Source organism: Talpa europaea, assembly GCF_964194135.1.
Source record: "Talpa europaea genome assembly, chromosome: 15".
In the NCBI taxonomy this organism is placed as follows: Eukaryota; Metazoa; Chordata; class Mammalia; order Eulipotyphla; family Talpidae; genus Talpa; species Talpa europaea.
The window spans coordinates 86545827-86550968 of record NC_140083.1 but is presented as its reverse complement, the minus strand read 5'-3'; the positions used below and the strand labels follow the sequence as shown (position 1 = coordinate 86550968).

Below are 5142 nucleotides of genomic sequence, written 5' to 3'. Positions count from 1 at the left end.
GGAAACACGGGCCCAGGGAAGGCCCAGGCGCCGGCCCCGGGGTCAGCGGCTGCGGGTGTCGGGGCGCAGCTGAAGGGGGGGCCTGAGGGACGAACCACGCGTGAGCTTCAGGGCGTCTCCTTGAGAACGTCGCCAGCACCGGCTCTCCCGGCGCCGCCGCCCTCAGAGGCCAAGCCCGGCGCGAGGGGCGGCCGGACGCGCCACGCGGACACGGCCCGTTTCTCCCCCGCGCCGCCGGCGCGCCCTGCGCAGGCGCAGCTTCTCCTTCGCGCGCGGAGGAATCTCAACTCCTGGCCGGGCACGCGGCGGCGGAGGTCACATGGCACCCGCGCCCAGCACACGTGACAGGGGCCGCGTGGCTCCCGCCCCACACAGTTTGGTCACATGTCTGCGACCCGCGAGCGACAGGCCTCGGTCACGTGGCACCCGCATCGGGACACGTGGCCGCCGCGTCCCCTCCAGGCAGGGCTGGGGGCGGTCAGGGCCGGCGCCGCGGCCGCTGTGGGAACCTGCCCCGCGCCGGGAAGCGTGGGAAGCAGAGTCGGGCTCCGCTCCTCGCTCGGCTCCCCGTCCCCTCAGCCCTTCCCCTGCCCGGAGGCCCCCTCCGGCGCTGCGCAGGGGCCCCTCCCCGGCCGGCGAAATGGCGGCAGGGACGCCCGCCAGCCGCCCCGCGGAGAACACACAGGACCCCCGCCCGCGGGCCCGGCCGGCGCCATCTCGCGAACCCCGGCCCCGGGAGGCCCGGCCCGCGAGGTGCGCGGCTCCAGCAGACGGGCGGCCTGCGGGTGGCCCAGGCTTCCACCCGGGGGCGCCGCCGCGGCCCCGGGCACCCGTCAGTCTGGGTCGGCCCGCGCGTCCTGAGGGCCGCCCGGGGTCACGACAGGACTGAAGCGGCTTCAGCCGCTCCCGCGGGGCCCGGCGCCCCCGTGGCGCCCGCGCCGAGTACACGTGACGGCCGCGGTCACGTGGCGCCCGCGGGTGCGGAGGGAAGCGGGAGGGGCGGCGGCGGCCCTGCGGGGAGCTGGAGACGCGGGGCCCGGCCCCGGGGTGGGGAGGCCGCGGGGTGGCGGCCGGGCTGGGCGGGCAGGGCAGCCGGCCCAGCCGCCGCTCCCGGACGCGCGACGCCGGACCCGCAGTGAGCACGGAGGCCCCGCTGCTGCCACACTCTTTATTTTCAGATCCAGTCACCGAGGGAAATAAGCACCGTGAGAGTCACCCCTCGGCGCCCGAGGGATCGCTGTTGTCACTCTGCAGCGTCGGGCTCGCTCGCTCAGGAAATGAAGAGCCGCCGCCCACAGCTGCGGGTCACCGCGACCTGCCAGGGGCCAGGGCCGGCGGGGCCAGGGCCTGCTGGGCGAGGGCCGCCTGGCACGGGTCCCTGCAGGAGCAGCCCGTGACGTGCCTGTATGTGTAGGCCTTGGTGCTGCCGTCTGGACAGTCCAAAGCGATGTCTCTCAGCTCGTAGGCCTCAGCCTGGCAGCAGTGGCACGAATTTTCTAACTGGAACATGTCATAATTGTACCTGAAAGGAAAAAGGTTACGGGTATTTTTGGAATGTATTTTGCAACACGTTGAGGTCAATGCTCCAGTTCTAACTGTCCAGGTGATGTGGCAAGTTTCCAGCCAGCCCAGCAGCCTCCAGCTTGCTGCCCCTCCCTAAACTCAAGTGGCTCAGGGTAACTCCTGTGTAAGAACAAAAGACACCCAAAGTGGGGCTCAGGGTCTCATATTTACAGCACAAAGGTGCAAGAGACAAAGCAAAGTGCATCTTTCAATGCACATCTTAGGGCCTCCCTGGCGCCTTGAGGCTGAGTGTCAGGCTGTCACCCCTGCAGCCTGATTGTGATCCCCCCAGGGAGCTGACCCACAGGGCACAGCAGACCTCTCCTGTCTCCTTGCTGCTCAGCAGTGGATTTCAGTGGATCTGCCTGCTCTGCTCCCCACTCTGTCTCTGGAGAATCCTCTCACCCCACCCCTGCATCTCTGGCCTACAGCTCAGTTCTATGCAAAAAAAATAAATGAATATATTAAAAAATAAGCATCTTAATACCAAATTATTATAATACCAAATTATTATTCTCCATGTACCAATCTACACATGAAAGGAAAATCGTGTGTATGCCTGAAATTCAGGTTAAAAACACCCTACCAAGAGTGAGCTCTCTGCTGTTGCTATATGAAAACACAGGCCCGGCCATGTTCTGTGATATACTCAAGAGAAGCGCTGAAATTGATTCAGCACTTTTTGAAATGCTGTGCTTTTCAGTGTTCTCTCAATACTTCAGGTATTTGTTTTATCAGGCTCTGGTCACAGCTCTTATGCGAAGTGTTTCCGCGCTGTTTCAGGGCTCCCAGCCTGGGCGGTGGACTCACCGTGGGGTCCTCCGGCAGTCTCCTTTGCACAGCGCCATCTCCACCCGCCTCCTGCAGCCTCCGAACTGCACGGTCACGTTCACCGGGGCAGCCCTACAGCTCGGCTTGCCTAGGGCAGGATGAAGCGTCAGAGGGGGCTCCACAGCTCAGCCTCAGCCTCCTGACAGGCGGTGAGGGCAGCCGTGGAGTCGGGTCTACTCTCTCCACGCTCAGCTGGGTGGCTGCTGGATACTCACTAAAGCCACTGATGCTCTGAGATGAGCGCCTGGGACTAGGGGGAGGGGGTGGGTGGGACCAAGGGGAGTGGGGCAGAGGTTAAGTGTCCCCCTTAGACACCAGTGGTGTCTAAGAACATGGCGACCAAGATGGGCGAGTGACTGGAATACACGGAGCAGACACAGCCTCGGGTGACGGAACCAGGAACACCCTGGTCATTAGCTGCCCCTGAAGAAACATATTTCATCACCACTGGCATCACCTCCGCCGGGGCTGGGGTTTACTTACATGTGTAGCAGCATTTGTTTGAATCATAGACTCTGTCTTCCTAAAGAAATAAGAAAAAAAGAAAGATTAAAAACCTCTGTACGCATCCACAGATAACGCCTCCTTAGCGACGTCGCGTGGGACAGGGCTGCTGCGGCCGCCGGGGGGTAAGAGGTGCAGGCGGCCTGCGGCAGCTGGGGGCTCGGCCAGCGTAGCGAGACCATAGGTTTTCAGCTCTGGCAGGAAAGGGACATGACACAGACTAAGTTCTCTTAAAATAATACAGGACTCTTCATTTCATTTAATTGAAAAATATTTTCAAAATAATGTCACTGAAGAGCGGTGCCCCGACAGGCTGTTTCTCAGACAGCACCTCATCGCACACCTGCCAGCACCACACAGTGCAAAAATCCACCAACTCAGAAACCCAAACCACAGCACAGCCTGGACCCTCTGACCAGTTATCTCCTCGGAAAGAGACCGAGTTAAGTGCAAGCCTTCCTCTGTGACTTAGATGTCAGCACTAATTAATCCAGCTGCCTTGCCTGAGTAGCAGACATATTTGTGATTATATGAAAATCTGTATTTTCATAGAAAATGATTATCTCACTGACCCTGGGACTTGTTTTTGTTGTTTAAAAACAGCAATGTGAAGCCTCCCTGGTGGTGCAGGGGTTAAAGTCTCAGTGCTATCAAGCTATTGCCAGGCTCTGCGGCCTGAGTTCAATCCCGGCCAGGGAGCTGACCCACATGGCACAGTAGACCTCTCCTGTTTTCCTGCTGCTCCCCTCAGCAGTGGGTTTCAGTAGATCGACCTGTTCTGCTCCCCAGTTCTTGGATGCATGAATAAATCTTTTAGAATAATAATGAAATAGCAACATGCTTTCTATTCTTCTAGAATAAAGTTCTTCTAGAAGAGCAATGGACTACTTTCCTACTTTCCAGAACCTGGAAAAATGCCCTTTGATATGGAAATCATGCCTAGTAATGACAGGCAGTATCTCTGGCATGGAAGCTGGGGCCCCTGGCTGTCTGCGCCCCACTGGGCACGCACCTCTGCACACCACCTCTGCTTGGGGCAGGTCTGCACCCGCGCTGAGAGTCCCGTGTCCTGGCAGGCATAGGAGACGCAGGGATTGCTGGGGTCCTCGAAGGAGGCGCCGACCTGGAGGAGGGAGGGAGGAAGGCAGAATGGCCCGTCAGTTTCCTCCTGTGAGCCGCGACAGCCCCTACTTATTAATGACTCTGTTACTAAAAACACTGCAAAGTGACATGGCCTCACCTCATAGTCAACATTGTTGAACAGGCATGTTCTCGGCTCTGAAAAACATATGTATGGTTCGATCCTACATAAACACTGCGATCTTACATAAACACTGCAGAACACGTGTGTGAGGTCATACCAGCGACCAGCCCTTCCATAGCCCCATTTCCATGGATCGGCCTTCACAGTCTCGGCTGCCCTGGCTGGGTCTCCCCCAGGAGAGGGGCCCTGTCTGGGTGACCATCCACCCTGCCCAGCGAGAGCCTCTCAGTCCTGGGTGAGGAGGCGGCTCACTCCACCCGGGGTCGTGCCATGTACGCACCACAGTGGCCGATCTCACAGCAGGTTTCATTGGCCTTGAACGTCACCAGCCTCTCGCCAGGCCCACAGGTGGGCAGGGGCAGGCACTCCAGTGGCCTGCAGGCCACAGACCGGGCCTTGGAGCAGGTGCACCTGTGGCAGCTGACTGTCCAGGTGTCTCCAGGCTGTGGGCGCGATGCTAGGGTTAGACTCCTGGCCAGCCAGGACAGGTGGCCAGCATGGGCAGGGCAGCGAGCAGTGGACTTACCGATTTCTCCTCTCCCAGGGGGCCGTGGCACACTGTCAGCATGAAACGGGGGGCATTAGTGATTAGATCAGGCAAAACGGAGCCCTCTGCTCCTGGCGGGTCCCCAGTGGGCAGCCGACACCCACTGACAGGAGCTCAGGCCACGTGTCAGGTCCAGCCCCTCCCCCCAAGCAGCCCACCTACAGTTGGGACCTCAGTCTGCTTGCCTGGGAATGCGGGGCATCCCCCATCAGCTTGCAAGAAAAGCCCCTGACTGAGGGTGTCCGGCTATGGACACCCTACTACCTACCCTGAGCCCACTGCTCCCCAGGGCCTGCCGGTGACACGCCCAGATCCCGCTCCCCGGAGGGAGCACCCAGGCCTCCCCGACACACAGGGCCCTGAAGGGCCCTGAGCACTCCCATTTAGGGGACGTCCATCTGTGCAGGGACAGATTCCGGGCCTGCTACGTGAG

The 5142-nt window shown here is 60.4% G+C and overlaps 1 long non-coding RNA gene across 1 annotated transcript; it reads right to left on the bottom strand.

Moving 5' to 3' along the window:
* Window positions 1-2460: 2460 nt before the first annotated feature.
* Window positions 2461-4081, bottom strand: LOC311185139. Its single transcript, XR_014617102.1, has 3 exons — window positions 3911-4081; window positions 2878-2917; window positions 2461-2482 (listed from the first exon to the last, which is right to left on the bottom strand). It is a non-coding gene; the product is annotated as an uncharacterized lncRNA (long non-coding RNA).
* Between the last annotated feature and the right edge of the window lie 1061 nt (window positions 4082-5142).